Source organism: Pleurodeles waltl, chromosome 3_1 (assembly GCF_031143425.1).
Source record: "Pleurodeles waltl isolate 20211129_DDA chromosome 3_1, aPleWal1.hap1.20221129, whole genome shotgun sequence".
In the NCBI taxonomy this organism is placed as follows: Eukaryota; Metazoa; Chordata; class Amphibia; order Caudata; family Salamandridae; genus Pleurodeles; species Pleurodeles waltl.
Window position 1 is genome coordinate 1,528,971,897 of NC_090440.1, and position 19,225 is coordinate 1,528,991,121.

The 19,225-nt window shown below is 45.7% G+C and overlaps 1 protein-coding gene across 7 annotated transcripts in view; it reads left to right on the forward strand.

Annotated features, from left to right (window-relative positions):
• The window catches only part of EYA3 (EYA transcriptional coactivator and phosphatase 3), a 900,226-nt gene that overhangs the window by 463,689 nt on the left and 417,312 nt on the right, over nt 1-19,225 (forward strand). The window lies entirely within an intron of this gene.

Below are 19,225 nucleotides of genomic sequence, written 5' to 3' on the forward strand. Positions count from 1 at the left end.
CATATCTAGATGACATTGCTGTCTTTAGCTCCTCCCACCAGGATCACCTGATCCACCTGGGGAAGGTGTTGCAGGCTCTGCAATCAGTAGGCCACAATATCAGGGCATCAGAATGCCAGATAGGACAGGGCACTGTTGTATACTTTGGCCACCTTGAAGGTGGAGGCCAGGTTTAACCTTTGCAGTCCAAGAACCAGACAATTCTGGACTGGGAAGCTCCAAAAACCCAGCCTCAAGTCGGGGCATTCCTTGGCTTGACTGGGTACTACAGGAGGTTTGTGAAGGGGTATGGATCCATTGTGACACCCGATACACAGACACACACTTTCACTTTCTCACCCCCCTCACCCCCCACCCACAACCCCGCCCCTCTGTATGGGATGTTTTAATTCACCCTCGAGTGTGTGGAAAGGCTATGAGGAAGTCCATAAAGGAGACCTTTGCTCTGGTTGGTTGGGAGCCTGATGTTTCAACATGGCAAAGCTCATCGCTTGATTCCCAACTCTGGAACTAGCACCTGGTAATACCCTGGATTTCAAAACCAGCTGTAAAGGACAGTTGAGAGCGAGTGCTTGCAGAAGTGAGACTATCAGCAACCCCCCCCCCATCTCCGTGACAAAGTATGCATGAGTCTTGATCTGCAGTGTCTTGTGACAATAAAAAGCTTGTCTAGCTCCTGGAACTGCACTATTGACAATGGCTTTAATACAGCAGTGAAGGCCCAGTTGCCACTGTCCATCTGAAAACTGAATTGCTGTTCCACAGAAGTCAACAAGGAGATATGTGGACAAGAACTGAACTATTGAAATTGGTCCTCTGAATTGAACTGACTGCTTTACCCTCTCTGCCCCCACAACATTGCCCTATCTGAAGCTAATAGCAAGTGCATGGTGCATGTCTGAGGGTGTAACTTTTGTGATGGATACTTCTAACCACGGATTCCACACCTTATGAAAACCCAAGCACTAGATTGGATCTGGAGATTTTTCTCAGCAGTTCTCTCGCGCTCCAGTAGATAGCATGTCAGCCAGTCAATCAACTGCCCTCACCCGCTTAACCTGCCACCTCCAAACACCCTTTAGCTTACCCTTAGTGGTGCACTACCACCGTGTTGGATGTCAGATTCTTTTTTACCTTCACAGGTGACAAAAAAATCACATCAAACACATAGGTTGAAATCATCCAATACAGCTATGCTCCGCCCTTCCTCTATTCCACCCAGACATGTCACCCATACCACAATGCAATTCGGATGGCCACCTGCTAATTCTTTGCAACCACTTTCAGATGACTGCTGACCTGTTGATATCCTTGGGTTTTATCATCAATGTGCTGCAGTCACACCTGACTTTTTCGATGCTCCCTTTCATTGGAGTCATCCTGGTCACTGTCTGTTTCAATCCTTTCCTCCTCCTCCACGAGTTCAGAATATTTGGGCAATGATCCCACTGTTTCAACACTTGACCTTGGAGGTCTCAGAGCCCTGTATCCTGTTATTGGATTAGATGGCACATGTGGGCCTGGAGTGGCATCCGAATTCTCAGTGGGCTCAGTACCAAGGGAACACCTCAGATTTCATCCAGCTGTCCGAGGAGACAGTGAAAGATCTGCAGTTGTGGTTTCTGGCCTCCAGTTGGACCAGCGGCATAACCCTCCCCCTGCCCCACCAAGAACTTATGGTCATGGCAGATGCATTGTTGCTGTGTTGGGGAGGCCATCTGGAAAACATAGAGATCATAGGACTCGGGTCTGTGGCAGAAAAGTGCCCTGCACATCATCCTGTTGTTGTTGCAGGTGATTTATTTGGCATTAAAGGTTTTTCTTCTGTTCATCAAAGGGGGAATTGAGTGAAGACTTTTAAAGACACGTCCTCCATGTGGTACTACACCAAGCAGGATGGGGAGGAGTTGTGGGCCCTGTGCCAAGAGGTTATGCACCTATGGAACTGGCTTAGTCGTTGGGACATCTCCCTGGTTGTACATCACCTGACAGGATCTTTAAACACCAGTGGAGGTGATCTCAGCCAGCATGGCCCAGAGGATCATGGATGGCAGCTATGTTCCGAGGTGGCACAGGGCGTCTTCCGACAATACTGAGAACTGTCTTGATCCTTTCATCACCACTCAGAATGTGCAATGTACATTGGAATTTCCAAGGTACTTCTCCGTTGGAGATGCCTTTGGTATGACTGGAGCTTGGGACTCCTGCACACCTTCCCTCCTCCACATTTAATTTCCAGAGTTCTGAAGTAGTTCAGGAGCAACTTCGCCAAAGTCATTTTAGTTGTTCTGGATTAAACCAGGAGAGTGTAGTGCCCACGACTTCTGACCATGAGCATCAGTCCTCCAATTCAGCTGCCTCTTAGAAAGGAGTACCTGTTGAAGCAGCAAGCCAGAGCCCTGCGCCTGAACCTTGTACAACTTAAATCTACTTTTTTGGACATTGAGCTGTGACAGTTGACTACTTTCAACCTTCCTCCTGAGGTAGTAAGTGTCTTCGGCAGGCAGACATCCCTCCACCAAAAAAAAAGTCTCTCACCCATATGTTCCCTCTAAATTCCTTTGACTAGTCAAACTCTAGATGCTTATGCTTGAAAAACACTAGGGCACAGGTGCCAGTTGAAGGTAGATTTTTCTATTTCTGCGTCTTCTTTGGAATCCTGGACTAGTGCCCAAAGGGACACTTGAACCTCTGTTCTGGTTCTGATCTCAATGAGCAATATTCCCCTGGCACCAAATTTCTAGTTAAATTAATTTGTGGGAGCTTGACTGGTCCATTGACAAAATACCCATTGTGAACGTGTATTTAGAATGATCCCTGCAGCTTTGGCCATGCATTCAAAGTTATCTGACCTGATAGATGAATACACTGGAACTTGTATTGAGAATTTCTTGGGAACAAAAAATATAGCATTCCTAGAAAAAAATCTGTTTGATATGCAAACTGGACCCTAAGGGGGGGGTGGAGAACCTTGCACAAGCGCATATTAAAAGTCACAAATTACAATTAAATCCATCATAAAAAACGCAACAAATAACTGTGAAAACGAAGTACAAAATAACTTTAAATCTAGCCAATTTCAAATAACACTATTGGGCTTTATATCTAAGAAAATATATACATGCTTAATATCAAATACTATATTATAGATAGTAAACAAATCAATATAAAGCCTTAATCTAGCACAGTATTCTTTGTACAGATTGAAGGCACTGGGACTGATACTTGTTCCTCAGGGTCTAAGATGACACTGTAGCAGCAGCGCTTGCTGTTTTCTTTTTTTTCTTCTTTTTATATAAGTTGCCATACAAATATGTCTTTGTTTTTCAGCAATTTCCTGGTTGTGGGATTGTTTTAATGCCTTAGACTTTTTGAATCGGGATTACAAGGAGTATGTAGGAAGTTGGCTCTGTATATACTATCTCAAAGTGAGAGATAGTGTGCACAGAGTCCAAGGCTTGCCCTTAGAGGTTGATAGTGGCAAAACTAGATCATACGAATGCTCTATTTTGTGGTAGTGTGGTCGAGTAGTAGGCTTATCAGATGGTAGTGTTAAGCATTTGTGGTACACACACAGGCAATAAATAAGAACACTCTCACAGACTTAACTCCAGGCCAATGGGTTTTTATAAAAAAACATTCTTAATTTATTTTAGAACCACAAGATTCAGAATTTAGGTAAGTACATAAATTGTAAGGTACTTCACACAGGTAAGTATGGAACTTTGAATTAAAACAGTAGTATACACAGTTTTGGCTACAATGGCAATAAGCTATTTTTAAAGTGGACACTGCAAAAATCAACAGTTCCTGGGGGGAGGTAAGTAATAGTTTGTTTCTCAGTTAAGTAAAGCACTTACAAGTTCAGTCTCCTGGGCATAGGCAGCCCACTGTTTGGGGGTTCAAGGCATCCCCAAAGTCACTGCACCAGCAACCCAGGGCCGGTCAGGTGCAGAGGTCAAAGGAAGGCCCAAATAACATAAGCACCTATGGAGAAAAGGGGTGCTCCGGTTCCAGTCTGCTAGCAGGAAAGTACCTGTGTCCTCGGGGAGCAGACCCGGGGGGGGGGGGGGCTTTGTAGAGCACAGGGGGGGGGACATACCATACAAAGCAACACAAAACAAACCCTCAGAGGTACAGGGGTGGCCGGGTGCAGTGTGCAAAGTAGGCGTTGGGTTTGCTATTGAAAACAATGGAGGGACCCAGGGGTCACTCTGGCGATGCAGGCAGGGCACAGGGGGGCTTCTCTGCCCAGCCACCGACTCGGTTAGGATGAGGGCCGCCTGCTGGTCACTCCTGCACTGGTAGGTGGTTCCTCTTGGTCCTGGGGGCTGCGGGTGCAGTGCTTGGTCCATGCGTTGGGTTCCTTTGGTCAGGGGGAGCCTCTGGATCCTCTATGCAGGCGTCGCCGTGGGGGTGCAGGGAGGTTGACTCAGGGTGTCCAAATCGTTAGTCGCCTGGGAGTCCTCTCTACGGTGTTGGTTGTTCTGGACTCGAGCTGAGGGCGTCAGGTGCAGTGTGTGAAGACTCACGCTTCTGGTGGGAAGTGAGGCTCTTTAAAGTTGCTTCTTTGTTGCAATTTTGTTGCTGTTTCTGGACAGAGCTGCTGTACTCAGGAGGTTCTTTGTCCTTCAGGTGCAGGTCAGTCCTCTGAGTCCTCAGAGGTCGCTGGTCCCGCTGGCTGCGTCGCTGTGCAGGTTCTTTGAGTCTGGGGACAGACCGGTAGGGCTGGGGCCAAGTCAGCTGGAGTCTCCATTGTCTCTGTGGGGCTTTCAGGTGAGCAGTCCTTGTTGTAGGTTGCAGGAATCTGATTTCCTGGGTTCAGGGTTGCCCCTAAATACTCAATTTAGGGGTGTGTTTAGGTCTGGGGGGCAGTAGCCAATGGCTACTGCCCTGGAGGGTGGCTACACCCTCTTTGTGCCTCCTCCCTGTGGGGATGGGGGGGGCACATCCCTAATCCTATTGGGGGGAATCCTCCAAAACAAGATGGAGGATTTCCTAAGGTAGGGGTCACCTCAGCTCAGGAAACCTTAGTCCTGACTGGTGGGTGACTCCTCCCTGTTTTTCTCATTATCTCCTCCAGACTTGCCACCAAAAGTGGGGGCTGTGTCTGGAGGGGTGGGCATCTCTACTAGCTGGGATGCCCTGGTGTGTTGTAACCTTTGAGGCTCAACGCCAGGTGTTACAGTTCCTGCAGGGGGAGGTGAGAAGCACCTCCACCCAGTGACCCAGTGCAGGCTTTGTTCCTGGCCACAAAGTGAGAAAGGCACTCACCCCATGTGGCCAGAAACTTGTCTGGTTGTGGCAGGCTGGCACGAACTGGTCAGCCTAAAACACGGAGTTGGACTGGCATGCAGGGGGCATCTCTAAGATGCCCTCTGTGTGCATTTTGCAATAAATCCCACACTGGCATCAGTGTGCATGTATTGTGCTGAGAAGTTTGACACCAAACCTCCCAGATTTCAGTGTAGCCATTATGGAACTGTGGAGTTCGTAATTGACAGACTCCCAGACCATATACTCTTTATGGCTACTCTGCACTTACTATGTCTAAGGTTTGGCTTAGACACTGTAGGGGCATAGTGCTCATGCAACTATGTCCTCCCCTGTGGTGTAGTGCACCCTGCCTTATGGCTGGAAGGCCTGCTAGAGGGGTGACTTAACTATGCCACAGGCAGTGGGTTGAGGGCATGGCACCCTGAGGGGACTGCCATATCGACTTAGTCATTTTCTCCCCACCAGCACACACAAGCTGTGAGGCAGTGTACATGTGCTGAGTGAGGGGTCCCCAGGGAGGCATAATACATGCTGCAGCCCTTAGAGACCTTCCCTGGCCACAGGGCCCTTGGTACTAGGGGTACCAGTTACAAGGGACTTCTGTGTGCCAGGGCTGTTCCAATTGTGGGAGCAAAGGTACAGTTTAGAGAAAGAAAATTGCTGCTGGGGCCTGGTTAGCAGGGTCCCTGCACACTTTCAATCTTAAATGGCATCAACAAAATGCAAAAGGTTAGGGGGTAACCATGCCAAGGGAGGCATTTCCCTACAACTAGCATCAACAAAAGGCAAAAAGTTAGGGGGTAACCATGCCATGAAAGGCATTTTCCTACGGAGTAGCTCTGCACTCCAAAGTTAATTTCACCTCAAACATCATTCTTCACTCATTCTCTGCTGCGTCTGAAACCCCTGCTTCCTTTTTTAATGAGTCTTTGTGTGAGCCAGTCCTGGGTCGGTGGCAGAAGCCTGTTAACTTCTGCTGTTTCAGAAGCCATTTCAAGGAGGTGTAGAGCTGCGACAGGTGACTCATAGTTTGAGTCAGCATCCGTCACCCCAAAGGCTGGTTGTGCAGGCTTCTTGTTCTTTGAAGGCTACGCCTGGTTCCTTCCCTACGACTCCGGCTGACAGGGAATCAAAACGTATGGAATAATCTACTAAAAAGATCTTTCCCTCCGGTAGCATAGCATTGAAGTCAGTAAATGTTACATGGGTGTTGGGCAGATATGTCCATGCACTGATGGACTTGGCCAAAGAGATTGTTCCCAGACTGCCACAGGATGTCCAGGAACAGTTTAAGGAGCTGGTTCAGGATAGTCAAGTGGAAGCTAGACGGGTTATTCAGTCAGGCCTGAATACGGCAGACTCTGTTGCCAGAGCCATGGGAACATCAATTGCAAGCAGAAGGCATGCATGGCTTAGAGGTTTGGGGTTCTCCCCTGATGTACAGTCCACCTTAACGGATCTCCCTTTTGACGGGTCAGATTGTTTGGAGAGACAGCAGACACTGTCTTAGAAAGGTTTAAGGAGAGTAAGGCCACTGCCAAGTCATTAGGTCTTAGGCAGTATTGGACACTATGCCTGCCTTCCTCCTCAGAGGATTTTCGTCTTTCAGGCTATGATTCCATTGTTCTAGGATGGAGCAGTTGTTCCAGTCCTAAAGGTCCTACGCCTGCTTGTTCTGTTCACTTCTTGTATTCTGTTGTCACTCATGCACGTTAGCACATAAGGGCTCTCCAGTGGTGCCTCCGCAAGCAGTGGTTTCAACACAATGGAGATCTCAAGGAGTCAAAAAGAGTCCCCAGGGACACTGCAGTGGATCTTCAGTGGCGGAGTGTGGATGGCAATCTATCACAAGTAAGGCTGTTTTGCTCACGGTTTCCAGTGATATCAAATAACTGATGCTTCCACTCTAGGAACACATCTGGGGGATCTGGATATCAAGGGAGTTTGGTCTCCAGAAGAACATGTTTCACGTAAATCTGTTGGAATTACAGGGGATACGTCTGGCTCTCAAGGCCTTCCTCCCTTCCATTCACATCCAGTCTGTTCAGATCTCAACAGACAACACTACCGCGATGTGGTACATCAACAAACAGGGAGGGGTAGGGTTGTGCCTTCTCTGCAGAGGCTCTACGATTTTGGTCCTGGGCTCAAGACCGTCAGATTTGCATAGTAGCAAACCATCTTCCAACTGGAGGGACACCTCAAATAGACCTGTTTGCCACTTGGGAGAACGGTCACTGCCCGTTATTCTGCAGCCTTCAGTATCCGATGCAGGGAGCGCTGGGGGATCTATTTCAGTTGGACTGGACAGTCAGTTGCTTTATGCATTTCCCTTCATACCCTTTATTCCTCTGGTTCTGAGGAACATTTCGCCCAAGTCATATTAATAGCCCCGGATTGGCCTAGAAGGGTGTGGTACACAGACCTCCTTCAGCTCACTCCGCCATCTGCTCTGCCCGCCTCATGGGTTAGATCTCCTCTTTATATCCAAGAAAATAGATCATCAGAGGTCATTCTACCAGAGCTAGGTCTACTACACCGCCACCTCCAGAGCTTGCACCTACATGGAGATTGAACGGGGCAACCTGAATTACTTTTCTCCTCCACTCCCAATCCCCCGCCCCGCCCCCCCTCCCCCCCTCCACTCCCAATCCCCCCCTGCCCAGCAAGTGGTGGATATTATTTTGTCGGCCAGGCAACACTCCACCAAAACGGTCTATGCTGGTAAATGGGCCAAGTTTGTCAAATGGTGTGAGAACAAACACGTTGATCCTCTAGAGGTATATGTGTCTAATATTTTGCAGTCTGCTCTTTCCTTGGTGCAACAAGGTTGTGCAATTGCGACAGTGATGAGTTATCTTTCTGCACTGTCTGCATTTATTTGCTTACCTGATCAACCCTCTTTAAGTCCCTTGTAGTTCTAAGATTTCCTAAGGCTTTGTCTAATAGGTTTCCTCCCACTCCATTCATAATGCCTCAGTTTGATTTCAAATTAGTTTTGACGTACCTGATGTGTTCACCGTTTGAACCATTGCATAGTTGCCCGTTGAGTCTCCTTACATTTAAAAATGTTTTTCTCATAGAGATCATGTAGGTTAGGCATGTTAGTGAACTCCAAGCACTGAGTGTAAAACTCCTTTTTACCACTTTCTATGCTAACAAGGTGGTCCTGTAAACTAGGGCGGCATTCCTGCCAAAGGTACTGACTCCTTTTCATTTAGGGCAGTTCATTACCGTTATGTCCTTTTACCCTCCTCCCCATCACTCTAAGGAAGACCAAAGACTGCCCCGTCTGGATCCATCGAGAGCGTTGAGCTTCTTTATGGGCAGGGTGAGAGAGTTTAGGACGGATGATCAGCTGTTCGTCGGCTACGTGTGCAAGATGGAAGGGCAAAGCTGTCGACAACAGAACGCTGTCAAGGTTCTTTGCATTAAAATGTTATGCACTCGCGAAGAAGGATCCTTCCGAGGTCATCAGAGGTCATTCTACCAGAGCTAGGTCTACTACTTCTGCTTTGGCTAGAGGTGTACCTGTTGTTGACATCTGCAAGGCAGCAACTTGGGCTTCCCTCCAGACTTTCTCAAAACATTACTGCTTGGACTCAGACGTGAGGAGGGACGGCCATTTTGCCCGTTCTGTGCTGCAGGTCTTCTTCGTATAGGCAGGCAGGTTCCCACCTCTAAGCGTGGGACAGCTTCAGGATTCTATTCAAAAGGTGAGGAATCCACATGTAGATGTATTCATCAGAAGAACAAGTTACATACCTTCAGTAACACTTTTTCTGGTGGATACATCATCTACCTGCGGATTCCTCACTGACCCACCTGCCCCTCCGTTGCCTGTGTAGATATTCTGAGAAGGAAAGTGGTTGTATATTTTGTGTATATATGCGTTTCTGGCAAGATGAATATACAGAATGTATGTTTCTAAATAAGGATATATATTGTATTGTGCTTCTGATTTTGTTGTTCACCTCGAAGGCACTGTAAAAAAAAAAAAAAAAAAAGTGGGTGAAACTGATGTCAGCACACTGGCGAGGGCTTCTTATGGCTCAGTTGACATCAGACGGAGTCACGTGCGGATCCCTTCCATTGTGACGTCCTCGTGGTGGAAAGCTAGAAAGAAAAAAATTCTGTTGAACGCTGGCACATAGAGCGTATTCAAAAGGTGAGGCATCCACAGGTAGGTACTGCATCCATCAGAAAAAGTGTTACCCAAGGTAAGTAACTTGTTCTTTAAAACATTTTTAGTTGAAGAATTGAATGCCTTATAGGACCATGAGCTGCTATACTGCCCCTGTAGCCAGTGAGTTGGTCTTTGCTTGAAGTTACTATTTTTAACTAGGGCGAATCATGGTTATTAGACACAAGCGATAGAGGGGTGGCAATTTAACCTAGTGCATGATTTGATCCATGTTTGGGTTGGGGTAGAACTTTGTGGGGGTGATGAGGGGAAACTCTTTGGAGTGGGTTCAGTTTGAGATGGTGTCTTATCATCCATGAGCGGATTTCAGCCCACAATCTGCTTGTACTTTCTATTTCTTGGTGGAGCAAATGTTCAAGTAAAGTGGGGTGTCATCAGAGTAACAGTAGTAGGCAATGGCAGTACACTATAGGAAGGAGAAGAGATGATCCATCCAAAGATTGGGATAGAACAGACCCTTGTGCAACATCTCTTCTGAGCACTGATGAGTTGGAGAGAGTTGGTAAATTTTACATGCATACATTGATTCTTGAGGTAAGACATAAATCAGAGGAGGACTGCTTTTCTCAGCCCTGGTATTTTCTTGAGGATGTTGAGCACTGTAGATTGATTTACTGTGTTAAAAGTGGCTGACGGCTCTAGTAGGGTGAGATGGCAGAGATAACTTTATCTAGAACATGAACTTAATTGCTGGCTATTTTTACAATGACTGTTTCTGTATGCCATTTAGACAGATTGCAGTTCATCTGTGAGGAATTTGTTTTCAGTTTGAGCTGAACATCTACTGTGATTGCTGTGATTTCAGGACTTTCCTAGTGTTAGATCTTTCATATATTCATTTGCATAAATGATTCTGTGTCAGACTGGGAATCCTTGATACTGTTAGAATAGCTGAAAACAGTATTAAAATGGTCATAAGCCCAGCAACAGTGTTTTAGTAGCACATGTTCCTCATTTGAAACATCCCAAACACTAGCCACTGATATGGAAGTTTTGACCTCTCACCTTCACCATGGCTCAGCTTTCCTCTGCATGTCATGTGTGGAAAGTCCTGGAAAAAGCTCTTCTTTTTGCTATCTGGAATCTTAATTTTACTGGATTTGGACTCGTACCTATTCTCCCGTGAACTTCTGCTAGCCTTAGATCCAGCTCCAATCACCTGAGGGTTGTTTCCAAGGTATTATATTGTACTACTCTTTGGCATGGATGGGGCACCTCAAAGTACCACCCTGGCAGATAAAGTGAAAAGATCTCTCAAAATTGTGTTCTGTGGGCATGTCTCTATCCATTTCTCAAACCTTCTCGTTATGACATCTGGAAGAAGTCCCCCCCTCAAAATATTTAAAGAACATGCGAAGGAGGCTCGCCTTATCTCTTAACAATAAGATGATTTCCCCCTCTAATAAGCATGCCTTTGTGTGTGTGTGTATGATTCTGTGCAAGTGCTTCTCCGAACACTTCCATGTAGCTTCCGCAAAAAGGGAAAACTTTTAAGCTCCTGCAGCTGGAGTTAAAAACCAGAAGTGCCCGATTCCACTTCTACAAAGGACAAAACAAAACCTTCATTAGAAAAGGTGAAATAAAGCAGGGAGCCAATCTCTGCACAAAATGACACACAAACCCAGCTCAGCTGAACTGTAACGAAACTTATTATCAGATATTACACTGTCAGTTACCTGCTAATACCTCAGTTAAACTGCTGATTGCCATCCTGTCTTCTAGTAAGAAGGCTCCTTTAACAGTATCATTGACTAGCATGTTAATACCGACCTAAGCACCAACACACCTTGTCAAAGACATTCACGTTGACAACAACCCTTTGTCTATGACACCATCTATGGATGCTCCCACTCCTATTTGCTTTGTCCACTGAATTGCTTCTCTCATTTGCCAATGCATATCTTGGTCTCTGAGCTAGAGGCAGAAGTCGATGACCAGTACCAAACTTCAGACACTGCTTATAGCTTAGTCCAGCTAGATGTTTGCTACATACCCGAGTATTAGAAAGATGATTATGGGAGGTCACTAGAAAGACATTAACTATCATTCAGGAGACTATGAATGAGCTACTCCATCAGGGGGTTGCAGGAGATAGTGTTCCCTTCTGTGCCTACATGGTATTATTGAGTACCTCTTATGATGCATACCCTGGTAGCCTTCATTGAAGTAAATGATGGAGACTTTACAGCGACTAGTTTTGCATCTGCAAAATCAGTGTGTTCTGCAGGGACCATCATATTGTTCAGTGGAGCAGTAGTGCTTTTTTGTATGCTTTCAAAGAGCATTCTATGAAGACGATAAAGTCTATCCCTATCTTGGATCACAATGGGCAGGGGGGCTTAATGCTCTTGGCTAAACATTCCAAGAAACAAGCAGTGGTACCGTGTCTTGAAAAACTTTAGAGATCGCCTGACTCCCCCCAACATTTTTAACCAACTACTGTAATCATTCATTGCAGCAATGGCTCAGATGTTCCAAAAATCCTGCAACACGTAGTTCCACCCCCCCCAGAATTAAATAAGGTTATGGACTGTGTAGATTGTAGTCTGTTTCATGATGGTAACAAGCTTAAAGACAGCAAATGCATAGGCCCTTCTTGGGCTATATGACCTCTAGATGTGGCATTACATCTCACCTCTAGTATACTTGATACACTGTGAGCTATGCAATGCAGATCTGTGCCTTCCAAGTCCTTTTGTGGTTCTGGATGCTCACAAGCATACTGGTGATTGATTCTACAGCCAGTACAGATGACAAGGTCCTACCCTTCCAGACAAACTGGTTATGACTAAATCCGTTCAACAGGTAGAGGCTGAGGTCACCAGAGCTACTATAGAGCAGAAGGAAAATCATTGCATTGCAGTCACACTCGGCGACATTACAAAGTGAGCCTGCTTTTCCATCCTGCCTTCACCACTAACTCCCACATAGGTTGTGAAGGGGAGAATCACCTTCACTTTCAAATGGGTCAAGATTACCATTGACTGATGGGTACTCTAGGTAGTGCAGTCCACCACACCCTGTAATTCCTGGAAAGACTGTGCAAGGACCCAGCTTGGAAGGAACACCAACTGTATCTATGAAAACATCAGTAGGAAACTCTGCTTGATCTTCAGAGAGCGGTTGAAAATGTACAGCAGACTCAATGAATGAAGTCTGGAATTCTACTCCAGGGGCCAGATGTATCAAAGTCCCGGTTTGCATTTCCTAAATAGTGATTTTTAAGAAATTGCTATTTAAGAAATGCAAAAAAGGGATGTGTGAAAATTGCGATTCGGTAATAGCGATTTCTTAAAAATCGCAATCGCTATTACCAAATCGCAGTTAGGGAATGGGACTCCATTCATCCCTATGGGCCTGTAGGCCCTTAGGTGTAAATGGTTTTGCATTACCTAATTTGCAAATTCCTGTTAGGAATTCACAAATTAGGTAATGCAAACCCCAGGGTGCTGGGGCCTAAGGCCCCCTTTGATGCACCCCAAAAGAATATTTGTGGACATGTGAAGCGCACACATGCCCTAGGGGCATGTGTGCGCTACATGTCATTTTTAAAAATGCATTTATAATGCATTTTTTAAAATTGCACATGCTTGCCTCCAAATTGGATTTGGTGGTAATTGTATTTCCTAAATGCCCAATTCGCATTTAGGAAATGCATGATACATGTGCTTTGGAAATCGCAAATAGGAGTTCCCTATTTGAGATTTCCTATTTAGAGAATCGCAATTTGCGATTCCCTAAATGGGGTCACAATTTCAGGGAATCACTATTTTAGCGATTCCTTGAAATTGCACTGTGAATGCCTTTCATAAATCTTCAAAGGCATTTTTGCATTAGCAAATGGATGAATTTTGTGATTCGCACTGTTTGCGATTGCAAAATTGTTTGCATCAGGTTCTTCCTAGTGAGGAAGAAAGTATGAATGGAGATCTATCTCAGACCTCTAAGAAATCAGCAGATTTCTAATGAATTTCAGATGGGCATCTTGCAAGAGATCCCCCTATTGCTACAGGAACTGTAGTTCTTTACCTTTCCAGATCTACAATAAGCACACTTTAATGTTCCTACACACCTGTACCACAGATTGTGTCTACGAATTGGTGGAGCAGCACTATCAGTTACAAATTCTCCTTTTTGACCTGAACTTCTCTACTTTCTTCCCTTTTAATAATTCACAAGTACATGACCCCCAGTGCCATCTTTTTTCTACATACACAGGGTTACAAAGTGTACCTGTTCTTGCTTGATTATTTAATAAACAAGCTTTTGGATGAAGAGGTCTATGCCTCCACAGCAGCTTGCATCAGTCTCGTGTATTACTTGGGTCTGGCACTAAATGTCCAAAAATCTTATACCTCTCCTTCTACTCAAACCCAGTTTTTAGGAGCAGTCCTTGATATGCAGCTCACAAAACAGTGAGCTTTGAAATTTGGCTACAAACATATTTTTCTGAAGAACTGTCCAATTTGAGGTTTAAAATTTGTTACTGGGCCTAGTGCCATACTGAATAATGTGAATTCCCATCTGCCATCTAAGAAGAAAACAGAGTTGAAAATAGATAAGCTTGCAGTGGTGGCAGACATTATGATCGTTGGGCGATAGTAGCAATATCCTGATGGCTCAAATAAACTACTGTGATGAAGGTTTCTGATATCCTAAGTACAGGCCTCAAATTCAGACCTATAAGGAAAAGGTTGTGGTGCCTAAAAAAAAGCTTATATTGCAGGTGGGGAGTTTCACAAGCTGGATCTGTTCACATGTCTCTTCTGGACATACATAGGAAAGTTACTCCACATAAACATCATGGTGTTAGAGACCTTCAGGCTAAGCCTCATGGTACTTCTACCACAACTTGCTGGCCATGCTGTACAACTTAGAACAGCCAGCACATCCTCAATGTACTACACTGACAAACAAGGGGGCACAAGGTCTCGCCATGTCTGAGGACTCATAGCTGGTATGGGACTAGACCACCACATGAAAGGTAAACCTCTCCATGGAACACCGGCCAGGGCTCCAGGTCAAACAAGTGCACTCTGTCAGGTGCTCCCTGTCAGATTGCTACGAGTGGGAGTTCCATCAGTATCAGTTATGGTACGTTTTCAGGAAATGAAGCCATCCAACACTATATCTGTATGCCACCTTGCAGAAAAAGAAATGCCTGTACTGTGAAAGCAAATACAAAAACCAGGATTCAGTGGCAATGCTATCTCAATCTATATGATTTAACCTATTTTCCTTGCCTTTCTACCCTTTTCCCTCATTCAAGGAAGCCAAGAGTCCTGTTCATTGATATCAATTTGCCTCATTGTGGCCACAACAATTTTGAGACACTGTCTTAGTGGGACTGTTCCGATACCCATGATTCAACTAAAGATCCATCCAAGCTTGCAGCTTGGTTACTAACTATTTACAATGTTGCCCCATACTTACAATGTTGCCCTCTGGATATTTCTGCTGATTGCAAGGCAATAATAGCACAAGTACGTGCCCCAGCCATGACAAAAGCATACAACATGAAGTAGAAATATTTGTTACAAAAATAGAGGGATGAATCCTATTTTGATGCAGCCCTATCAAGTGCTGCCTGTATCTCCCACACACAGCCCACAAATGTCCAAAGTACTCCTTGGTCAGGGTTCACCTGACCACATTATCAAGTTTCAGACAAACCCTTGTTTTCCCAGAGGTTCATCACAAAGTGAATAAAAGTCTTCTATGGGCCTTTCCCTCCTGTTAGGCACCCTCAAGTGTCATGAAAGTTCTCTATCAGCTGATGCTGCTAACTGTTGAGTGTGTCTATTGGACAGATCTCAATTAACTCTTGTGGAAGAATATAATACTCCTGCCTCTCACCTCAGCACGAATGGGGGAGGAGTTCCAAGCCATCACAATAAAGGAGCATCACATTCGCTTTGGAAAGTCACTTTGTATAGCAACCCTAGTTTCACTCCTATGATACCTTTATATTTCGATCTGAACAAGCGTCACTCTTTCTTTCATTCCAAGCCCAGCGATATCAGTCGCAGGAGCTTTATGTTTATTAGTTGTATGCATGTGCATTATATTTTATTTGGACTGAACAAGAACATACATTGGCTATTTTGGTATTTCTGACCTTGTCTCTTTTGGTTCCGCTGACCTTCTTGGTTCCTTTTGGCTGTCACAGCAGGGGGCTGGCTTAATTCTAATCAGGGTATTTCTCACTGGCTATCCACCCGCATCATTTTCTTCCACAATAAAGTTAAGTGTCTGCTTTAAGAACGAGTGAACACACATTCCACATAAGACATGTCAGCAACAGTTGTGCTTTCAGGAATGCACAGCTATATGGAAGAGCTGGCTCACTTTCCCAAAACACTAGAAATCCTGAGGTTGCGTTTTTTAATGTCTTGTATAGCCAGTTTCCCAGAGGTGAGGGGACTTCACATGAAGCTTGGCAGTATTGCAGATGGGAACTGAGGATCTACCTGTGACTTGAAGCTTCTGGCCTGCTGCAGAGACAGTTGCCAAGAAGAAGCCCAACCACTCTGCCCAGGGCTGGTGGGGCAGCCTCAAAGAAATCAAATACTTCTCTGGGGTGCATAACCAGAGCTCACCTGAGTTTGCAATGGGTCTCTAGGTCTCCTCAAACTGACCTTAAGTCTCCCATTCATACTGCAGGAGGTGTGACTGCTGCTGTGATGACACGCCCAAGTGTTCTGAAACTACAAGCAGTAGTGATCTGAAGTACTTTCAGCTACGATTGGCTGTGACCGGACAATTAAGAATGAGCATCTCCAATCCCACCCAAAGGTTGTCATCACCAAGTGCTGAAGTAGATGGTGCTGACAGCAAGCCAGCACGATCTCAACACAACACTTCCACACACCAGCAGTTTTCCTAGGCAGGACAAAGATTGCCTCAGCAACATCACAGCCTTTCTGGACCTTCAAGTGGGTGAATTAAAGTTCTCTCTTTTTCAGTCGGTCCTTGGAAAAAAAGTGGATAATCTTTCAAATTTTTCTAGGTAGAATTCAGCATTTTTCTGTGTGTGGCCATGTGGATTTATTCTCTGTATTGAAGAAGTTTTTATTATGATTCTTTTGCTTTGTTATTCTTTTGAAGCAGAGTTGAGTCAGTGTTAAGTCTTCTTGTCAATTTGCTGTTAGGATAACAATGGGCTGCTTCGAGCAAGTATTAGGCTTGGTTACCAGCCTACAATTAAGTTTTAGAACACTTGTGGGCTTATATTTCGACCTGTGAAGTTGTTGGAACCTTTTGTTGGAAATTCACTGTCCTACAGTTTCCTGAAGGTATGTTTACTGTGCAAAATTGTACCTAATCCCAAACAAGTACTACCTCCTAGGTTTACTTTTTTGGGTTATCTTTTTGAAGATCTTCATACATCCACCTTTGAAGGTATTTCGAGGACTTTCTAGGTTGTGGGTCTACTGCAACCTCTTGAGAAACCTTTTGGCTAATAGTAAGCTTAAGATTAAGAACCCCATGCATGACTAAGTGCATATCCTTATTTGTAAATTAATGTGGCCCACTGTCAATCAAGAAGGGTAAAAAAAAGAACAGAATGAAAAATAAATCAGGAAAGATTACCCAGATGTTGGCTGCAAGGTTTCTCTGTGGTTGATAAACCGAAACATTACCAGTGTGTATATTAGTTCATTTAAACCAAACCTAGTAGAACTTGAATGGAAGTACAACAAGCATTTGCAATGAACTGGGTCTCGCGTTTGCTTGAGTTAGAGCGATTAGCGTTGTAAATTCCGAACTGGACTTTCCTTGCCACATAAGTTGAAAATGAAAAGTAAAACAGTTGACATAAGCAAGCTGATTCAAAGCACCATGGCCGCCATGAGCATGAGCACGAAGGAGAGACACAAAAGAGAAAAATGTTTGCTTGCAGTCAAATGGATCCGCAATCGTGCAATTATCCATGTAACAGAGTTGATGGCCAAGGCGGTAACAATACTGCCCCAAGGAGGGACAAATGTAAAGCATTTAGCAACAATGATAAAGGATTTTTGAAAGGCAAGCCCATGAGCGAGAGATAGGGGTGTGGTGGGTGTGTTTAAAAGCCTACTGATAGATTACAACACGTTAGAGTGCTTGCGCGCTCGACCTAAAAAGGAGTACAAAAGGGAATCAAATCTAAGCATAAAATAAACATATAAAGCAATAGTGATGGAGTTCACATGTTTCCTTCTCAGATTACTAGCAGGAAATAATTTCAGAGAATATGGATTTCTTTTATTGGAAGTTAAAGATTCAGGTGATAGTCTGCCATATCTGATAGAGACTTCGAGTTGCAGATTCCCTACCTTAGAATTTCCCCCAGGCGTCAGACTGGATCTGAAAATTTTTGTTCGAGTAATACCCTTGCACGCCGGTAGGTGGTGTTGGTCGACTCCGCTGGCATCGTAGTCGCTGTGATGACATCTGGAGCAGTACATAGATGCTGCCTTCGCGCAGTGACATTAGTTCTTTTCTTTCCGCGCAAAAGTGCTGATCCGGCGAGAGCTACCATGGTCTCTCTTTGACCGAATTCAACTGTTTTGTCGACTTTTGTAGTGAGATATTGGGTGCGTCGAGGATGTCCCCGAAGATCGGTTTCAAGCCATGCGAGGACTGTCACCGCATGATGTCAGAGATGGATCCGCATCAGGTTTGTTTGTGGTGTCCCGAGCGCGACCACGACCCGAAGTTGTGCTCAGAGTGTCGGGCCATGCACCTGAAGTCCTTGAGGGAGCGGTGCCTCAAACTCATGGCGGCCCGGCACTCGACTCCACGCAAGTTCCGGTCTCGATCAAGAGGAAGGTCGCCATCACCACTTGTCCTCTTCAAAATCTTCGGGTGTAGGTAAAGAAGGCGCTCGGTTGACATGACGCAGGAGGACCGTCGACGCTCAAGGCCTTCGTCCTTGGAGCCTGCTTCTGGGTCTGCTCCATGCTTCCCCGAGTTTCCGGGAGCCAGAGTGACCCCCGCCCAACTTAAAGAATTATATGAGGCCATGCGCCTCATCTATGGGTGGACCGACCCCCGATACTGCTCCTTTGGGCCTAAGGGGTTCGGTTGAGGGGCCTTCGGGTTCTGCGCCGGCGGCTTTGGCTCCAGCCACTGAGGTCCCCTCCTGATCCGCTTGCGGATCCGCGCCAGTCGCACCATTTAGACCTTCCCCGGCGCCTGGTCGATTGTCGACGCTTCCTAGGTTGGTAGTGGCCACTATCGATGTCGACCCAACCCTTATCCCCGACGACTCTGTGTCGGAGCAGCGTCGCCCAACACCGCCTTTGTCTTTGATGGGGCCTATTCACCCCAGGTCGGATTCAGACCCTTTTTCCTATGGATACGAATTCGGAGAAGGATTGGAGGGGTCCCTGGACCCTTATGAATACCAGGATAACCCATCTTTGGACTGGGCACAGTAATTGGGCGTCACCAGTGGTCTGGATACTTCTCCAGATGCTGGCATGCTGTCTCCTCCTACCGTGGCTACGGCGGAGGGAGCAATTTGTGGTATGGTGGTCAGTAGGGCAGCTGAGGTCCCTGGCCTTGTGCTTCCTACTGTAGAGGTCAGGTCCAGTCTCCTGACTGAGGTGCTTCAGCCAGGGGCTTCCACATCCAAACCCCTTTTGCCTTTCAATGAAGCCCTCACTGATGTCCTTTTGGGTACTTGGTCCAAACCCAACACAGGGGCTCCTGTGAATTGGATTATCGCACACCGCAATCAGCCTGCTCCGAACTACC